This window comes from Mobula birostris, chromosome 14, assembly GCF_030028105.1.
Source record: "Mobula birostris isolate sMobBir1 chromosome 14, sMobBir1.hap1, whole genome shotgun sequence".
NCBI lineage: Eukaryota > Metazoa > Chordata > Chondrichthyes > Myliobatiformes > Myliobatidae > Mobula > Mobula birostris.
Window position 1 is genome coordinate 27,232,327 of NC_092383.1, and position 21,018 is coordinate 27,253,344.

Genomic DNA, 21,018 nt, shown 5'->3' on the forward strand with positions numbered 1-21,018 from the left:
AGGAACTCAGCAGGTAGGGCAGCATCCGTGGAAACAATGGGTCGCCGTTTCGGGCCGGAACCCTTCGCCATGACTGTAGAGGGAAGGGGCAGAGGCCCTATAAAGAAGGTGGGGGGAGGGTGGGAAGGAGAAGGCTGGTATGTTCCAGGTGAAAAACCAGTAAGGGGAAAGATAAAGGGGTGGGGGAGGGGAAGCAGGGAGTTGATAGGCAGGAAAGGTGAAGAAGGAATAGGGGAAAACACAATGGGTAGTAGATGGAGGCGGAACCTGCTGCCCGATCTGCTGAGTTCCTCCAGCGTGTTGTGAGTGTTGCTTTGATCCCAGCATCTGCAGATTATTTTGTGTTTACTATTTCAGACGACCTGTCCTATACCCAGAATGTAAGTGCAATTGCAAAGAAAGTGTGGCAGCACGTCTGCTTCTTTAGGAGTCTGAGGAGATTTGGCATGACATCTAAAACTTTGGTGAATTTCTAAAGACGTGCAGTGAAACGTATACTGACTGGCTGTATCATAGCCTAGAATGGAAATACCGATGCCTTTGAATGGAAAATCCTACAAAAGTTAATGGATTCAGCCCAGGACAACTTGGGTAAACCCCACCCAACCATTAAACACATCTACACGAAACGCTGTCATAGGAAATCAGCATCCATCATCAGAGATCCCCACAGCCCAGGTCATGCTCTCTTCTTGCTGCCACCATCAGGTAGAAAGTACAAGAGCCTTGGGACTTGCACTACCAGGTTCAAGTACAGTTACCACCCCTCAACCATCAGGCTGTTGAATAGAAGGGGATAACTACAGTCACTTGCCCCATCACTGAAATGTTCTTTCAATCAATGATCCCACTTTAAGAACTCTTTATCTCATTATTTCATGTTCTTGTTATTTATTGCTACTTATTTATACTTGCTTTTGCAGTTTGTTGTTTTCTGCACTCTGGTTGATCTTTCATTGATCCTGTTATAGTTACTATTCTATAGATTTGCTGAGTATGCCCACAGGAAAATGAATCTCAGGGTTGTATATGGTGACATGTATGTACGTTGATAACAAAATTTACTTTGAACTTCTAACTTTGAAAGATCAAGTTAAGGTAGATGGGATAATTGTGTGCCAAAATAAAATTAAAATGCTTGGCACGTGGATGGTAACTGAGAGAAATGAAGTAAAAACTGGATAGAATTTGAAATAGTTTGAAATTCCTTTTGGAAGCATATTCCTTAGTAGAGTTGTCTAACAGAATTCTATCCATTCTGGTGAAGCTATTGAGTAATACCAATCAGAAAACATTTATGGTAAATGAATGTCAAAAAACATCAAATCTAGAAAAAATATTTCTAACAGAGGCTTGAAACATTAACATGGTTTCTTTTTCCTCAGTTGCTACCTGCCTGTTAACTGTTTTCAGCTCTCTCTGTGCATTTATATTGAGTTTGAAATTTCATTCCTATTATTCAGGTATCCTAATATTTAATTAGAAATCCAACAGTGTCACCTCAGAGGCCATCAATGTTATTGATCAATTATCAGCATCAAAACCATGATTAATAGTTTGTTTGGTTGGAGAAGAATATGAAAGAATGTGACACCAAGATAACTAAGTAAAATTAGGACGGGTTCAGCTACAGTCTGTTTGGTGGTGAAGAAGGTGGAGAATAGATAGTGGAGAAGGCGGCAGAGAAAATCTCTCTTTCTCTCCTTACTCTACGCTCACTGCTGGATTTGTGACTATGCGGACTTAAAGGGAAGCGACAATTAGCTATGTCTCATCACTGGCTGGCCTGTAAATCTTTCCAGGCCTATGATTTGAATGATATATTAGAGTAGGGTTGATATTGTGGAAATGTGCTCTAGGCTGGTTCAGGAGAAGAGGAAAATGTAGGTGAAAAATGTTGAAAAGTAAACTGGAAAACTTCAAACTTTCAAAATGGTCTCTCCAATACTCATCAGAGATAGACCTTGCCAAAACCCTGTTTCCTTTTATTGAGATTTCTTCCCACCAATTCCAAGTTAAATAATATAAAATGCAGTAATAGATACATTAACAGCCTGAAGTTGAAAATAAGCATTGTACTAAAAAAAGAAAGTAAAATACTTGAACAGAAAATGGAACTTGTAATTCAATTGCTGGGCTCAAACATGTGGGACTTTCTCAATTGTTATGTCAACATGTGTCTGAGAGCCAATGAGGACTTTGGCAATTTATATGTTACACAAACATAGCATGTTTAGAACAATGTAACTAAGAATTTACGAACTGTATTTATTGTAAAGAAGCTTTAGAAATATATTTTCATTGCTGGTGAGGAAATAATATTGCAATTTTTAATTAACAAGCACACTTGATTGTTAGCCCATTAATAACAAGTACAATATTGCAAATGTTCATTGAGATATTCTCAGGAATATAAATAAATACTGGAGTGAAGGTGCAAAGTATAGACAGAATTTGAATGAAATATGTTCAGTTGTTGCCTGCAACTTTCTCTAATATAGTGTTATGAATGACACAAGGTCAGCATAACCTAAACATAAAAAGGGCACAACAACTTTTTGTCAGATTCTTTTTTCTAAACAAAAGGCAAACAGGCAATTGACTTTTGGCCTTTGCATGTTAGGTAACTGGTGTCAAACTGTTAAATGTTTGTCAGCATTTGCAGGTGAGGTCATCCAATCTAATTAGGCAGTGCAGACTGTTTAGTGATGTTTATGACAGCCCGTTCTTGTCATCTGTGACAATAAATAAATAACAATGGAAGCAGAAACCTGGATATGAGACAAGTCAATCAATTTTCTTGTGCTATTAAAACCAAATATGTTCAGGGAGAAGCTTACAGTATATGTGGACATGTTTAAAAAAAAGTTACGCGCAGTGGGTTTTCAATCACAAAGGCCTGGGCACAACTTCCAAACTTCTAGCTTGTGTATGTCTATTAAACATGCAGGAATTGGAATTGGAATGGATCATTATTCATAAAACGAGTTTCGCTACAAACCACAGACTATCTATGTTGGAGGTACCGAAGTATCTGGAAGTAAACTTTTCAATATTTTGACTTGGCAGTAAGTGATTGGGACATACTGAGCAGGCCAAGAAACTGTGTATCTCCTTAACCAATCAGGCTGAAGGGTTGTGAATTAGCAGCACATTTACTGAAAAAGATGAGGCAACTAGGACGGATTAATTCAATATTAAATTAAGTAGAGAAAAGAGTCATGAAAAGTGCCAAAAAGTTGTGGAATAAGAGTAAGAAAAGTTGCAGGAGAAGTTGAGAATTTTTGATTTTTAAAATGCTTAAAATAGAAGGAATCAATAAAATGAGTCTCCACATATCATTGTCAATGCGAGAGAGACTGACTAGCAGTAATTAAAACTTCTCACATTGTTACAAGGTACTTGGACTGAAATAGAGAAGAGTTGGCTTTCTGTAAAGAATTTAATTTACATCTATTGAACAAGAACAGTAACTTCACAGTGTTCAATGCACTACAACAGTGGGAAAGCAGCAGGACTCCATTTGGTGGAGAAAATGATGGACTCATGCATTCGGGGCTTCAACATTTGGATTTCAGTGATTTGTCTGAAGTTGATGGAGCATTTATTCAGAAACAACAGCAAATGCCTGTTTTCATGTCATTTTGGCAGGACATTTGGTGCTTTTTCCTCCATGTCCAGTGTTTCTCTCATCTTACTTTAAGTTGCCTGAAAGTAGACGCAAGATGTCTGACTACCCCCAGAAACAGAACCCCACATAACATTGGAACCCACCCCACCAGATTGCTTTGCAGGTGGTGGTCATGAAAATCTCAGCCAGTGTGTGTAGCATGGCAGTAATTAACAATGGTGGCAATAAAAGATTTAAATTTGGCGACCTTTCAAGCAGAAAAAAACTCCAAGCAATAGCATGCTATTTTACATTCCATAACAAAATTTAAACATTCATGTTTAAATTTCATATTCTCAGTAAATTCCTCAAAAGAATGCTATAGCATTGTAACAAATTTCCAGCTATCTCTATTTCTGCAGCTTATACAAAATGACCAATGGATGGACAGCTTCAGATCCTCAACTTGCAACAATGACTTTACAGTTTAGTTAACCTTCATCTGGGAATTTCACTACAGATCCAAAGCATGAATCACACTGGCATTTGGTTCTCTTATTGACCCTTGGGGCTGCTAAAAAAAGCTGGCCAGTATCAGATATTCTTCAATAAATTTAAGACTGCATATACACATGGAACATTAAAAAGAAGAGACCTTGAAATTACCTTGAAATAGTTTTAAATGATATTAGAAGTTCTTTTGTCAAAAGAGGTAGTCTAGAAGGTTCCATCTGCTTCACTAGGTGAGTGTTGGTTGTCATATTAGTGTCACATGCTTCTGAGTCAGATGGTGCAGATTCAAGCTTCACTCCAGTGCCTTGAGCACAAAATGTAGGCTGACCCTCTGCTGCTTTTCTGAAGCTTTACTACATCGCTGAAGGTGGCGTCTCTTGAACAAAGCCTAGTTTCTGCCCTCAGGGTACCCACAGTCACACTGCCTAAATCAGGCCGCCCCTCTGAATTTAGTTGCCGGAGAAGAATAGCACTTGTAAGGGATGCCGCTGTGACGCCAACAGTCGTGCTGAATGAGCTGCAGAAGCCAGTGTCTACAATTGGAAATGAAGTTCATGCTCCACAATCTCTAAAGCCCTGGGAAAAAAGGTTATTTATGGAAGAGCTGCGAGCAAAAAGCCCTGCCTAGAAAAAAAAGCATACTCTTTCCCACAAAGGCTTTGCAAAACATCACTTGGAAGATACTGTAAAGATGTGGAAGAAGTTCTTGTGGTCAGATAAGACTAAAGTGGAACATCTTGGCCTCAACATTTAGCGGTATATGTGAAGGAAATCTATTACTGCACATCAGCCAAGTAACACCATCCGTACTGTAAAGTATGGTGGAGGAAGCACCACGCTCTGAGGGTGCTTATCAGCAGTAGGGACTGGAAATCAGGTTAGGGCTGATGGGAAGATGAATGCTACTAAATACAGAGATCCTGGATATAAAAAAAACCTGCTAACTCTGCCAGAAAGCTTAAACTGGGGAGGAAGTTCGTCTTTCAGCAGGACAACAACCTACAGCACAGTGCGAGAGCAATCATTCAGTGGCTTCAGGTGATGAAAATTGATGTCCTTGAGTGGCCCAGTCAGAGTCCTGACCTTAGCCTTATCAAACCTCTCAGCTAAGACCTCAAGATTGTTGTCCACTGTTGCTCCCTAACTAACTTGGCAATTTTGCAAGGAGAAATGGGAAAATCTAGCTCCATCAAGTTGTTGCAAAACTAATGGAGACTTGTGCAAAAAGACTATTGGCTGTAATAGCTGCCAGACGTGGTTCAACTAAGTAGCGAGCAAAGGTGGGGGCCGGGGGGGGGGTGGCGGTGAATACTTTTGAACCGCTGACATTTCAGATTTTGAATTTTTAGATTTTTATGCTTTACAATTTTCCTTGTTTTGGGGTCTCTAACTGTGAAAAAAGGAGCATTTAAATAATAATAAAATTCTTAGTTAAATTGATTAATTTCCCTGGTTGTAATACTCAGTCATGTGAACAAAGGTTTGGGGGCTCTGAACTTTTACAAGGCTCTGTGTATGGCAGAAGATGGTAAATTGGCAAATTCCAATATTGTACATGAGATTCTGTCCATCACCCTTCAAAAGTTTAATGGACTTTTCAGGTGCAATGCAAAAGCACTATCAACACCAGCAAGCTCCACAACTCATTGCCTTTGACATCATTTGAATCTTCTCATGTCCTCATTATTGATTGTGTAATAACATTGATTTTGCCTTTTGGCTGAGTTTTCTATTAGTTTGTGTGCATGTTAGAAGTCACTTTTGACTGAAGGTAGACTATGTTGCTGTTCTTGTCCTTTTTTCATGATCTTACATTTAGAGGTATTCACATCTGACTGCATCAACAGTTTGGTGTGTTCTGGGCTAACTCATAAACCTAAACAACAATAAGTATGAAAGAGGTAATGAAGTATATTGGTGAAGTCGGTGCAGTTAATGTAGTTTGCCTGGACTATAGTAAGGCCTTTGACAAGAGCCAACATGGAAAGCTGGTCCAGAATTAGTTTGGTAATGGAAGGCTGTGGGCAGTAGTGAAGGATTGCTTTGGCAACTGGAGACCTATGACCTAGAGTGTACCAAACGGATTAGTGCTGGAACCCTAGCTATTTGTTATTTTCATTAAGGATTGGGATGTGAATGTAAGAATTAAGATTAGCAAATATAAAGATGGTACAAAAAATTAGTGAATAATCAGGTTACAGAATAAACCAAGTGCTGCTAAGTGGCATTAGTGTAATACAGTTGGTACCTGATGGTCAGCAGTGAGGTGGTAGGCCAAAGGTCCTTTTTCTGTGCTGTATGAGTCCCTGTCTCCACACCTCTTTCAGAACCAGTAACTTGAATGGCATGCGTGTTAACAGTCAAAGTTCAATTAGTATGGAGTATGTTTACAGATTATAGTTCTGAGAGAAGAGCAGAAGTTGGAGGAAAATGTTAAACCACACTGGTGTTAATTACTGGAAATCATCATTCCCCTGAACTTTGCAAGACTTGACATTTATGTTTATTTTTAAAGTTGGGTTAAAAATCTGCATGACTGAAGATCAGCCAGATAGACATGCCCAGCATTAGAAAGAACTTTTAGAAAATTGGGACCTTTTTCGCCTCTGGTCTTTCCTTTTACTTTTCCTTTTATTTAAATATACAGCTGCAGCATTAGAAAGTGGAGCTATATGTTATGTAGCAACACATAACATCTTAGTTCATTATCTTGGCATCCCTGCAGGCTTGCCTTCAATATGACTGTCAGAGAAATAAACTTACATGATATTGCTGAAAACCACTCTGTTCTAAGGGTCTAAAAGGTGATATTGATTAGAGTGTTGCATCAAAGGCTACATTATATTATACATCAGTATTTTTAAATATAGGAATAAAGCCCTTGTCCTTTGCATGAATTTTTAATCACCATTTCACAGGCTTGTTATAATTTAAATCTTGTTGAATGTGATGTTTCTGGTAACCTGCTTAATAAAATGAGGTGTGTATCATTGTTGTAAGACATGCCCTGTAAATCAGACAGAATCCTGGAAAATCTCCTCTGCACCCTCTCTAAAGTTTTCACATTCTTCCTATAATGAGGTAACGGGAACTGAACACAATATTCCAAATGTAGTCGAAACAGGGTTTTATGGAGCTGCAACATGGAATATAGTATGGAAATATGTTTTTCCATCAAGGTAGCACCAACCATCAAACAAACATTTAGATCAGGGACACAAACAGGAGGAAATCTGGAGATGCTTGAAATCCAAAGCAGCACACACAAAATACTAGAGGAACTCAGCATGCCAGGCAGCATCAATGGAGAAGAGTAAAAGGTCAATGTTTTGGGCCAAGACCCTTTACCAGGACTGGAAAGAGGGAAAAGTCAGAGTAAGAAGGGGGGGGGGGAGGGGAGGAAGAAGTACAAGGTAGTAGGTGATTGCTGAAACTGGGAGAAGGGGAGGGGGTGAAGTAAAGAGCTGGGAAGCTGATAGGTGAAAGAGATAAAGGGCTGGAGAAGGAGGAATCTGACAGGAGTGAACAGAAGACCGTGGAAGAAAGGGAATGGGGAGGAGCAACACAGGGAAGTAATGAGAAGGTAAAGAGTTAAAGTGAGAGAGGGAAATCACGAGTTTCCAATCTGGGGTCCACGGACCGCTCAGTTAATGGTAGGAGTCCATAGCATTAAAAAAAATCGGGAATTCCTGATTTAGATTAATTCTATACTTGTCCTATTTTTTCCTCACATTCTCATCAACTCCACTCCCCCTCCCAAGATTCTACCACTGACCTTTTCCATAAGGCCAAGATGTAGTAAAAAATTAACCTACCAGCTGGCAGGTTTTTAAGAATGTGGGAACAATACAGACCACCCGAAGAAAACCCACATGGTCAAAGAAAGAACATTCAAGTTCAAGTTTTTGTCAAGTTTCACACAGACAACACCCCACCTAGGATTGTACACAGGTCTCTGGTGCCCTGGGGCTTTGCTATCTATGCCAGTGTACCAACAGCAGTTTACTGCAAAGTTAAATACAGTATACGTGATTATCAAGAAGTGCATCAACCTGTACCTATATAGAGTGTAAACAAGTTGAGATCAGAAATAATGTCAAAATTTGCACATTTAAAGTTATATTAATTAAAATTAACTCTGCCACATTGATGCAACACCGAAAAGTCTCTGACCAGTAAATATAACAAACCAATGAAACTTTTAGAAGTCTATGTTGAGCAGTTTGATAGGCAGGAGTGACAATCTTAAAATGAATGAAACTGAAATTTCTCCTTAGTTACTATTTATTGACAGCATGAAATTTTATAAGTGAGGGAATTTTTTTTCAAGGAGACATCATGAGACATTTTTTTAATCATTTTAAACTAAAAGATTCTAGACCAATAAGTGCATATGTTGTTCTATTTAAATATTTTTTTGGATAATATAGCTTCATACACAAAGATCTGAAAAATAATTGATTAAATGCAGTATAATACATACCAGCAAAGATTGCATCATAATGATCTCAAATTCATGAACTTTTATGGTGTGTTTGTAAAAGTTCCAAAGAGCTCTGTGAGGGAGTTGACAGAACTATTCTTTGGGTGGAACTTAAGAAAGGTCAAACAACTCTTATTTTTAATACTGGCTTCTCAAGATGACTTATTACAGAGGTTTTTTTCATAAAATGTGAACAAAGCATGGTGGGATCAGGCTGCTCAGGCAGTTCAAAGTTTAATAAGAAACATTTTTTGGCTGGAGTTAAACATCCCCGCACATGTTACCCTTTGCTGCCAAACAGTTCCTTAATTAAGAACAACACTAAATCTTAGCTGACTGTGACCTCTACATCTCTTCAATGCAATTTTGATCAGATTTACATTAGTTTGCATTTATCTTTTTGAGTGTGTTCATGCATCCTTTTTCCTGTGCCTGCTTCACATTTCCTTTGCTTTTTCCTAATCTATTTATCACTTGTTTTCTTTGGCTGTCTGTAACTTTCCATTTTTCCCCCTTTTTTATGATTCTTTGTTTTCTCATCAGTCATGGCTGCTGTCCCACCAATCCTCCTCTTAGCCGATGTTTCCCATTCTTGATGAAGCTGTAGTGCTTGGCCTCCACTGAATTTATATCCAGCTGTTTCCTCTTTTACTGTAAGCCAGTATTCACTCTGTTAACTTTCTTTAAAAGGCCTATTTTCACATTGCAGAATATGTCCACGACAATCAATGGTTTTCTGGTAAATTGAGGGGCACAGTTCCAGCTGCGGTTTATCAGTCGAGCTTTATTATACTTACTCCAATAACTAACATGAACAGCCATTCTGTTTATTTTCATCTACTATGAAATAAGTTATGTTGATTTTTCATCTCTATTCTTCCCCACCTAAAGAGTGTTTCACTTTGCCAAGTCTGTAAGAGTGCATCATTCCACTACCACCTTGAATCTCCATGTCTATGTAAGCTTGCCAATTCTAGGTATAGCCTGCCAACTTAAGTCTCTGTGTTACAGGCACAGAATGTGCAAGTAGGTCCTAACGCACATTTAATCATTAATGTGCCTTTGACATCATGGAAATTACTTAGCAAGCTTCTGTCATTATTTGGAACTTAACCATTTAGTGATTCTTTCACAATGAAAACTTCCTGACTTACTGCAAATGCACCAGTTTCTGACATTATTCCCTGAATTCAGTAAGTACAGTTAGTTCTATCTTAAACATCCTAGTAAAACATTCTCCTGGGCTATTGCCAAAGTGTCATAAATCTTTTTGAACTCCAAAGATTATTTTCCCCTGAGCTTAAAAATTAGATCCCAGAATACCACTATATTTTTGTTTTATGCAATCCGTAAAGTGGCTGTAGCTTGGTGTATTTCGAGGCTGAGGATCATAATGAGAATGTATACCTAAAACTTAATATAAGATTTTACTCTTGTTTAGAGAACCTAGTAATTCAACTTCTAGTTTATTCTCTCCTCAGATCTTCCATTAATATTGCCTGATGTCAGCAATGTATATTTTGTTTAGCCAGTTTCTTAAGAAATGAAGCACATAGTTAATCATCACAAATCATGCTAATCTGAAGGTAAGTTGCAACCCATTTATTTTCATCTATTTGGCAGGTCTGGATCTTACAAGTACTCAATATATTATTTCTCACCTCGGTGGACAGTGGGTCTCTTTCTTCTGCAGCTGAAGAACTTGTAGTGATGGAAGTCCAAAAATGTTTTTGTGGTAGGAAGTTCTGGGACTTTGATAAAGAAACAATAATATAGATCCAAGTCAGAATGGTGTTTGTCTTGGAAGTGATATAAGTATGTTCGTGGTCCTCTGCTGTTGTAGCCATCCACTTCAAGGTTCAATGTGTTCTGCACAGCACTGTTGTAATGCAAGGTTATCTAAGTTACTGTCGCCTTCCTGTCAGCATGAACCAATTTGGCCATTCTCCTCAAACCTTTCCATTAATGATTTTTTTTTCCCACAGAACAGCCACTCACTAGATTTTTTTTTTTGTTTATCACATCATTCTCTGAAAACTCTAGAGACTGCTGTGAGTGAAAATCCCAAAAGATCAGCAGTTTCTAGATACTCAAACCACCCTTTATGGCACCAACAAACATTCTGCAAAGTCACTGAGATTACATTTTGTCCCCAATTTGATGCTTGGACTGAAGAAGAATTGAACCTCTTGACGATGTCTGCATGCCTTTATGAGTTGAGTTGCTGCCACATGATTGGCTGATTAGATATTGCATTAATGAGCAAGAGTACAAGTGTACCTAATCTAGTGGTCAGTGAGTGTGTGGCATAAAACTGAAGTGGAAAGTTGGCAATGAATGAAAAGATGCACTTCATCGTGGCTGTGAAACTAATCATTAGTTATATTTAACTTCAGGAACTGGAAGAATAGGAAAAGTCATTTGGTGGTTGATTCCTTTCCCCAGGGCCCATATCCTGGTTTCATTCGAGTCTTGTTGGAAGGCAATCACTGTCCCCTTTTTCCCTGTCATACTGATCTTGTACTGAGAAACCAAACCCACATGAGATTTTTGAATTCTGAGAAAATTAATCCTTAAAATTGCAGCAAAATCTCAGGTGCCTGGAAACAGTCCGTCAACTCAGGGTTTTATGAAGGTCTGTGCAATAACCATTGAATGCAAGGAGCACTCTTCTGAGGCTTGGATAGAAATAATTATCAGGGAAATGAAGATGGCACAGCTGCTGCCCTGTGCCAAGTCTCACATTGCTTCAAGTAACGGTTTGGGCAGAGACCAAAATATTTTCATTATTATTCTGAAAAAAAAACAGAATAATATAAAGGTGAATGTAAAATAACACTAGATAGTAACACTAATGAAGACTGCATTAGAGCTATAAATATATATTATTTCAATCCTGGGATCACGTTATTGTCAAACTTACATCCAGAACAGAGGAATTATTTTTACATCTGTTTGCATTTACAGGAAAATTTGCCTTTACGAATTATAAGTGTTTTAATTGAGAAAAAGTGTTATAAAGCTGGAACCTTATTGCTGTCTCAGAATTATCTTTTGTTCATGGGTTTTATGCTCTAAAACTGCTGCTCAGAGACAGCCTGGGTACAGACCATGTGTAGAAAAATCCCTGGCAGTAACACCAGGAAATTACACTCAAATTACATCATAAATGGGAATTGGTGCCAGAGCCCACTGTCTCCAGGGTGGCAAAGGAATAAAAGATTGCAACATTTAACATCAATCAAATAAATAAACTCCTTTTAAAATAATACTTTATCTTAATTGATCTCCCTATATTTTGTATCAAAACTAAATGCTAAGAAACTAAAAGCAGATTCCTCTGTTAACTGATATAATGAAATTAATGTTATCTAAAAAGATCTGGACAAATTAAGCACTTAGGTTAAGGACGACAGATGGAGATCAATCTGGGTAAATGTAAGGAAATGCACATTGGTACGAGAAGGTATTACAAACATTAAACAAAGGTAGATCGAGAAATTAGACTAAATAACACCCATATCTGAATTTATCCAAAGCTTTATCATACAAAAAATTCATACAGGCCACCAAATTGAGAAAGCTTTTGGGACTAGTAAAATCTAACATCACTTGATACATCAGGAAAGAGATTTCGTAGAAAAGTCTGGCATTATTAAAACAAAATAAGAAAAGGATTCAGGTGTGATTACAATGTTGGACCATCAAACATGTTGAATCTGTTCAGACACTAAGTTGTCTCATATTGTCTTTGAACATAACCCCAGAAAAGTTTCACGGTTTCAGCTGACCCAATCTTCCAAGAGGGTTTCAAGTGACCCAGAGAGCTACGTTGGCGGGAGTTAGGGCTTTATGCTATGGCTCTTGGTAGGGTCATCCATGCCAAACAGGTCAAAGGGTATAGGCTAGATTAAGAGTGGTCCACGGGTCCTCCAGGTGTGTGGGTTCAACTCGGGGCTAACAACCCTGAGTGGTCAAACAAAACTGTTACGGGAACAGCAATGAAGAATCTTTCCGTATCTGTGTGTGATGGTATGGACAGACAGAGATGGAGGACCTTCATTGCTGTCCTAAATGCCAACAGCTTAACGGACAGTAAGTAAATTGACCCAATATGCAAACCAAATAGCATTTAGTGAAAGAGTTCCATTTTTCTACTGCCTTACTGTGTAAAATTCAGGTTCCTGGACTTCATGAGTATTTTTTTTCAATTTCATTCATAATCCAAAAATTGCCGACAGATGCCTTCGTCTCCTTTATGTATCAAATATCTCTCTATTAAGAATAGCTCATTCATCAGCTGTAGGAGTGTTTATTGAGCGCATTTTGAGGTTGCAATCGCTGAGGAGAAATTGGCTTTCGTTTGTAAGGTAATCTTTTAGAGTGATTGTAAACAGTGACTATTTTTTCTTATGGAATCATTGTAAACTGTACATTTTTTAAAATCATGATTCACTACACATCTGGAGTTAAGGCAATTTGATCAGAGTTCCTGGTTAGATGCCAATTTAGGTGATTGAGATGTGTGGAAACAAGTCACAATTAGCCACTTCTTTGCTCTTAATGTTATTAAATTCATGTTTCACAAATTACATACAAGGAAAATGTCCACCAGCTGCTTTGGATTGTCAGTATTAAAATATTAAAATAGTAACACATAACAGGAAAAATGTCCTAAAGTCTTTAATACTTCTATTAAACTAAACAGGAGCAATAGTAAGAGTGGACAGTGAAATAAGTACAGAAAAGAAAAACAAATGGCACAAATCTAGGCTTACATTTATGGAACTGTGCGATAGAATGTAGTAGAGAATGGGTGTTTTGCCTACTGGAGGTCTATGATCAGTGGTGTTCCACAAGGATCAGTGCGGGCAGTTGTAATATATGTGCTGTAAGTGATTTGGATGAAAATGTAGGTGGTCTGATTAGTAAGTTTTGCAGATGACATGAAAATTGGTAGAGTTCTGGATAGAACAGAAAGTTGTCAAAGTACTCAACAGGATATAAATCAGCTGGAAATTTTGGCAGAGAAATGGCAGGAGTTTAATCATGAGTCTGAGATGATGCATTTTGGGAGGTCAAATGCAAGAGGAAATGAGACATTAGATCATAGGACCCTCAGGAGCATTGATGTTTGGAGAGATCTTGGGTCCATAGCTCTCTGAAAGTAGCTGATAAGTTGATAGGGTGATAAAGAAGGTGTAAAGTATGCATTCCTTTATTAGTTCATGCAATAAGTTCATGAAGCAGTTAGTTATGTTCATCATCATTATCATTATGTGGCACGTGGTATGATGTAGGTGATCATTGTCCCATGACCATGACTGTTCTTGGCAAATATTTCTGCAGAAGTGGTTTGCCATTGCCTTCTGCTGGGCAGTGTCTTTACAAGATGGGTGACCCGAGCCATTATTAATACTTTTCAGAAACTGTCTGCCTGACATCAGTGGTTACATAACCAGGACTTGTGATATGCTCCAGCGACTCATACTACTATCAACCACCTGCTCCCACGGTTTCAAGTGACCCTGATCGGGGGGCAAAGCAGGTGCTACACCTTGCCCAAGGGCGACCTGCTGTCTAGTGGAGGAAAGGAACGGCTCACATCTCCTTTGGTAGAGGTGTATCTCCACCCTACCACCCAAGTTATGTTACATCTTCATAAAATTCTTGTTAGTCGACATTTGGATTATTACATTCATTTCTGGTGGTCTCATTGTAGACAGTTTGTGAGAGTGCAGAACAAATTTACCATGATGTTGCTTGAATTACGTATTTTAACTCTGATTAGAAGTTGGACAAACAGGGATTATTTTCTTGAGAGTGTCAGAGACTGAGGAGTGACCTAATGGGGCTATATTAAATTATGAGAGACACAGATAGGGTAGAGAGTCAGATTCTTTCTCTCTGAGTGGAAAGAACAAACACAAAAGGGTGTAGGTTTAAGATGAGAGGAGGAAAGTTTAAAGGAAGAGTGTGAAAATGGTAAGTAGCTGGGACTCAGTGTCATGGGAGGAGAGTGAAATATATATGACCTGAAAATTTAACAGCCACTTAGACAGACGCATGAACAGCCAGGGAACAGAATAATACGGAGCATGTTCAGGGAGATAGGATCAGTTAGATGAGTGATTCTCAACTGTTTTTTGGCCACGGCCCCCTTAGGAGCTCTTCTCAGGTTCCAGGGCCCCCCTTTCAAACAGGGATACAACACGAACAGGTAGACAGAAAATCATTTATTATTGAACACCAAGAAAACTTGAACATTCCGACATACTAGACAAAACTTTAAAAAAAAGACTGTATGAAATTAAACATCTATCAGGCCCAATGCCATCCTTGAGCTTGGTGCTTTTTTGCAAGTTTCATGATATCGGGCTCCAAATTAGACAATGACAGTCGGAGGTCACCTCTTGTTGCGATATCAATTCAGTTCCTGGATTCTCTCAAGGAAATTACCTTGCAGAACCTGCTCTCAACCAAATATGTTGAGGGAAAGGCAATAAAAAATCTTTGGGCTTTTTCTCACAGTGTTGTAAATTTATTTGGCAGATCACACTTGATCCAAAAATCTTTTTGAAACTGATTGAACTGACGATGTGCAGTTATAGCACTCTGAAGATCAATCAAACTTTCTTGAATTTCTGCCTCAACTTGGGTGGGTTGTACTTCAAATGGATCCAAAATCCAATCCAGAAAACCGAGGTTTAACAGGTCATTCAATTTTTCTGGCATATCCTTGCGTATCTGCTTGAGATGTTTCACATAAACAGTAAAGTCATCGTCCTTCAGTGCCTCTGCGATCGTCTTAAGGCTTGGAAATTGTAAAAATTCCCAACGTCCTATATTGTGGCAATAGACGTCGACTTCCTTACAATCTACAAGGTTACTACGAAACCCTGTAAGGTCTTGTTTAACAAACTAAGTTTCTGGAAGGTATCTGCCAGATAAAATATGTCCACCTTAGCATCAACGAGTCCTTCTGCATGCTCTTTATCAGAGATGAAGAAAACTGTGGTGTCCCAGAGTGTAACAAAACGTTGAAGACAATTTCCCTTGGAAAGCCACCTCACTTCAGTATGCAGCAGCAGTGTCTGGAAGTCTTCATTATTTTCTTCACACAGCTGCTGGAAAAGATGATCCTGAAGGACACAGGATTTGATGAAGTTTACAGCCTTTATGACAACTGAAAGCGAAAGATTGAGACGTCCTCCTAAGTTTTTAGCTACTAGGTGCTCCCTGTGAATGACGCAATGAATGTTGCTGCTTTGGTATTTCATCAGTTCAGTTACCAGGGCCCCCATAAACCTTTGGGGCTCCCCTTCCACAGTTTTCAGTTGGTGGCCCCCTTCAAATGTGCCAGGGCCCCCAAGGGGGCTATATGGCCCCCGTTGAGAATGGCTGAGTTAGATATTATCACAGTCAATACAGATATGGTGGGCTGAAGGATCTGTTCTTGTGTTGGATATTACTGTTCTATGTCCTATATTCTATACAAATCAAGGCTATGCTATTTTCCAGATCTTGTCTTAGCCGGTTGTCTCCCACTTACCTGGAATAGGCCTTCAGGTAAATCAGTGAGGCCCATACTGTGCAAGGCACAGAGCATTTGCAAAGCAATTATATCTATTAAAATTAATTCAATTAAATCTAAAACTAAATTACCATTATACCACACCCTTTTCCCTCACAGCCCTTCATTCCTTTGAAATGATGCACCCAGTGTGTTTCATCAGGTCTTATTTGGCAGAGAAGCAAGACATCAACTTCTCAGTGTAAAATGCTGGGAACTGTGTGGAAGCTCCCACTTCAGCATGGTTCACCCTGGCGTGTGGTAGGAAAATTGGGTGAACATATAATAAAATATGAAAATAACAAGACACTTAGAAAGCATTATTTGGAATGGACAAAGTCAACATGGGTTTAATGGGAAGAAAATCAAGCTTAACAAATGTACTGAAGCACTTTATTGATGTTGTGAGTAAAATAAACGAGGGAGAATCAGTAACTAATTAGTAAACTTGGACTTTCAGAAGATCACTTATGGGGAGCTATTATCCAAAATTAAAGTATAATAAGTAGAGGTTTGAAGATAATATACTGACATGCACTAAGAATTGTTTGACAAACAGGTAACAGAAAGGAGGAATAAACAGGTCATTTAATCGGGGACAGGCAGTGACTAGCAAGGGAATTACAGAACTCCACTTGGCCCAACCTAATTTATCAATGATCTAATGTACTGACTTCAGGCTTGCAGATGACACAAAACACTTTTAAGTGGGGTGGGGTGTTGAAATATGAACTGTGTACACTAAAATAATCCAATAATATGGCACAAAAGGAGAAAAGGGTATGAAGTGGATCATCATATTGAATAGTGGAGCAGGCCTGAAGGGTCAAATAACCAATTTCCATAGATCACCCTCAACATTTCTGTAAGTTCAACTGTAAAGAACAATCAGAAAGACAAAAGTGATTGAACATTTGGAGATCAGTTTCTGATGGCAAAAAAAATGGCCTCAACCTCATCCATGAAGGATTAACTGGTTATTATCATGTTGCTTCTATTGGGGAACTTGCTGCATACAACCTGACTGATTGTGTTTCCTGCATTATAATAGTGACTAATCAACAATTACATAATTGCATTAATATAATTTGGAATGTACTACCAAATCTGTGTAATTTATATTATTTAACTACAGGTATATAGAGAATTTTAGGCCAATTACTCATTGCCCCCCCCCAATATAACTTTTAAAAAATTGCTTGACAAGAAAAGTGACAATTGATTTTCAGACAAACAAAAAAAAACTTAATTGATCCATTTTAAGTCACAAAGGTTAAGGTCCAGTTCAATGCTCTTCCCTATAATAAACATTCAAGATTTATCCAACTGAGTCAAATATTTCCCTACTCTTCAGTCATACAATATGACCTTTATTTTACAAATAAGCCACACAATTCCTTGATCAGTTTAAATGTTCTTTCCTCCTAAAGGTGCTGATAACACTGACATCATTCGGATTAAATGAAACTTATCTACAAAGTAAACTAGTCATAGAAGAAAACGGCCATTGTGTAATCACTGAACCTGTGTTTTTTAAATGATGTTCAAGGTTCTTCCTTAATTGCTTGCCCCTGTTTGCATTGGTTGCCTGTGAAAGATTAAATGGATCATTGCAAACATGACTTGTTCTGAACTTTATCTTTGGTCAGTTAGGCTTCTAACTTACTGAAATACAACCCCACGGCCAGGAATTTCTGTGGAACCACTTTTGCCTGCATGCCGTAAATGTGTCAGAAGTGAAGTCGGCTTCTGCCACATTCCAAAGCAAAGCTGCAGGGGACTAGACTGGGAGCAATTTTGAGAAATGTCTGTCTGGTTTCCAGATAAGCAACCATTTTAAATTTCTCATCACCTCCAAATTCCATGGTCTGACATTCCCAATGCCTGTGACATTTAGCTCTGTGCACTTTTAATTCTGGCCTCAATGCATTTCCTCAGTTTTAGTGCTCCATCACTAGTGCCCAAACTCTCAGCTGTCAAGGCTCAAAGATGTGGAACTCTCTCCCAAAAGCTTTTTGATTCTCTACCTCAATGAGAATCAACCACCCAGCCAACCGAGTTTGCAGCAAATATCAAATATCCTTTTACACTAATCCTACGTTAATCCCACTGTTCATTTTTTCCCACCAGAAGCTACCACACAGTCAGGGCAATTTATAGTGGCCAATTAATGTACTCATCCACACAGTTTTGGGAGGAAACAGAGGTACCTGGAGGAAGCTGGAGTACACAAAGGAAACCTAAACAGGCATAGGGAGAGTATGAAAACCATACACAGACAGCACCCGATGTCTCAATTGAACCCAGTTTGCCTCTGTGAGCCTGCAGTTCTACTGTCTATGAACCGTTGCACTTGTGTTTGCTGTTCTCCCAGGTTCGTTGTCACTGACTGAATGACAAAGGTTACTGTGACCTCCTGCAGGGTATGTGGTTCTACTGTTGATGAACATGGACAGAACCACAGTCCAACAAAAAGCACATTCATGCACTTACTACTATTCTTCTAATTTATCAAGGACACAGTATATTCTCCAACTGGAGAAACGCAGGTTCAGTACCAGGTACGTGCCTTTCTGCATTTCTATTTTAATTGGCACTGAGCACCAGTATATAAGCATATAGTTATAGAAATCACCAGATAACACCTAAAGCGCTTACTGACCATGTTTTATTTAATTCTTCATGTTCTGAGTTCAACAATTGTGGGAAAATACATTCTGGACTGTCCAGACATGCAAGTGCTTTGTTACCGCAATATGGAAATGCTGTTCTCTTTCTTCTGTCACCATCTACTTAGTTTTAATTTTTATATCAAGGACTTGGGCAAAGAATGTCTCCTTTGAAGGGAGGAGACTCAGGAAATGTTTGATCCAACCTAGAATCCTTCTTCCTGCTCTTTTAATGGATAAATGTATTTCATGTATAAGTTCTAGGATATATTCTGCCTAGTCCCATCGTCCCAGTGAAGGTCGATGGGACTAGCCAGTTTAAATCATTTAGCATGGACTAGATGGGCTGAAGGGCCTGCTTCTGTGCTGTACTGTTCTATGGCTCTATGACTCTAACATGCAGATGTATCAGAATGGAAAAAAAAATCACATTTCCAATGTAGAGTGGCCAATGAAAGCTGTTTATCTGTACTTAACGTATTAGGGTCATAAATGAAATTGGAACCACTTTATCAGTGAACAAAGAATGAAATGTTCCAATCCCCTATCCAGTGTTGTCCCAAGAACTAACCACAGCCTCAAACTAGAGCACATTCACATCTCCAAGTGCAAAAGTCATCATCGTCTTGTATATATAGACCTTGTACTTATTGAAATCCTTAAACTGTGAAAATATCACACTTGGTATCCCATTATTTAAGTTGTGACCAGAATATCTTAAATATTCTGGTGAATTAACCAACTATGCAATATTTTTAACTTCAAAAAAAAAACAACATTTTCTCAAAAATATTTGAATGTTCTGAGTTTAAACTGCATAAAACTAGGTATCATTGAGTTGATGCACATATTTGATCATCCACCTAATTCCTTTGAACAGTCTATCACCCACACTTCTACTGCACCTGGAGCAGAAGACTACACTTGACTATGAGGCCACTCAGAGGTTACCTTTTGCTGGTGAGGATTATGTAAAGTCCGAGAGCAAAGGTTCAATAATAATCAACTGAGAAACAACCCAAGTGTTTTTTTTTACCTGTAATGCCATACCAGGTAATATTTCAGAGGGCTATATTTTACTATTCATATCCCTTATAAGAGCAAAATCTAAATTCCCACCCTCTGAAAAAATAATGGGTCACTTGATGATCTAAGTTACACACCACACGTTTGATTCTAAAGTGTTTTTTTTACTCTTTATTTTTTACTTGAACAAGGCCATTTGCCAGTAAAGCCAATATTAATTGGCCATCTCTGGGTATTCCAGAAAAGATAGTGTTCAGCATTCATTTGGGAATGCTCTGATCCATGTGGTGAAATTTAGAGTTCAATATAAACTAATATTAGTAATTTTTCTAAAATCACCACTGATTCACAAAGGGAAGTTTTGATCCAACTGAGCACTTAATTACCAACCTGAAGGCCATAAGGCCAAATTCCAGAATTGCCTGTCACCTCAAATGCATTTTTCTCCAAGGGTTAATGCTTTAAACTCATTTGTCAGAGAGAGTTAAAGTCAGTGAAACAAAAATATAGTTTAGATTCTTTTTTTTACAAAGGAGGAACTTAGATTTATATAAAAACTTTCACTTCACAAAGTACATAACAAATTAATAGCTATTCAAGTGTGATCACTTTGTAATGCGGGCAAACAGAGCAATTAATTATATCTTGGAAAATTTCATTAGTAGTAATAAGAAAAAAATCATTGAACAATCTATTTTAGATGATTTCATTAATGGATAAATTCATGGCCAGAACACCCAGAGTAATAACTTCCATTCTTCAGATCGTGCTATTGAATCCAATGAATATCCAACTTAAACACAAAACATACGGAATAGAAGCCCTTCATAACTGCTTCGACATTCAATAAGATCACAGCTTATCTTTTGCTTTAGTGTCACTTCCCTGTAGGAATATGTCCCTTTTGATTCTTTTCAGATCAAAAATCTATCATTGTGTTTCTTGAACGGAGATAGATTCCAGTGTTTTCTTGGTTAGAGATTTCAAAAGTTTACTCTTCCTAGGAGAAGAAATTTCTCCACGTCTTTGACCTAAACGCCCTACCTCCTATTCTGAGATGTTGATGTCTGGTTGTAGGCTCACGAGCTTGAGGAAATATTGCTCCTGCATCTGCTTTCAAAAGCACTCTAAGTAGGTTTCAATG

At 38.3% G+C, this 21,018-nt stretch overlaps 2 long non-coding RNA genes across 4 annotated transcripts in view; one reads left to right on the plus strand and one right to left on the minus strand.

The window, feature by feature from the left end:
• The window catches only part of LOC140209795 (uncharacterized), a 135,509-nt gene extending 124,347 nt beyond the window's left edge, over nt 1-11,162 (minus strand). Inside the window, exon 1 of the long non-coding RNA XR_011889069.1 lies at nt 10,268-11,162. This is a non-coding gene — a long non-coding RNA (uncharacterized lncRNA). The remainder of the gene's footprint in view (nt 1-10,267) is intronic.
• Nucleotides 9,968-21,018, plus strand: part of LOC140209792 (uncharacterized) — a 74,940-nt gene continuing 63,889 nt past the window's right edge. For all 3 annotated transcript variants that reach the window (XR_011889066.1, XR_011889065.1, XR_011889067.1), the window contains exons 1-2: nt 9,968-10,192; nt 18,554-18,740. This is a non-coding gene — a long non-coding RNA (uncharacterized lncRNA). The remainder of the gene's footprint in view (nt 10,193-18,553; nt 18,741-21,018) is intronic.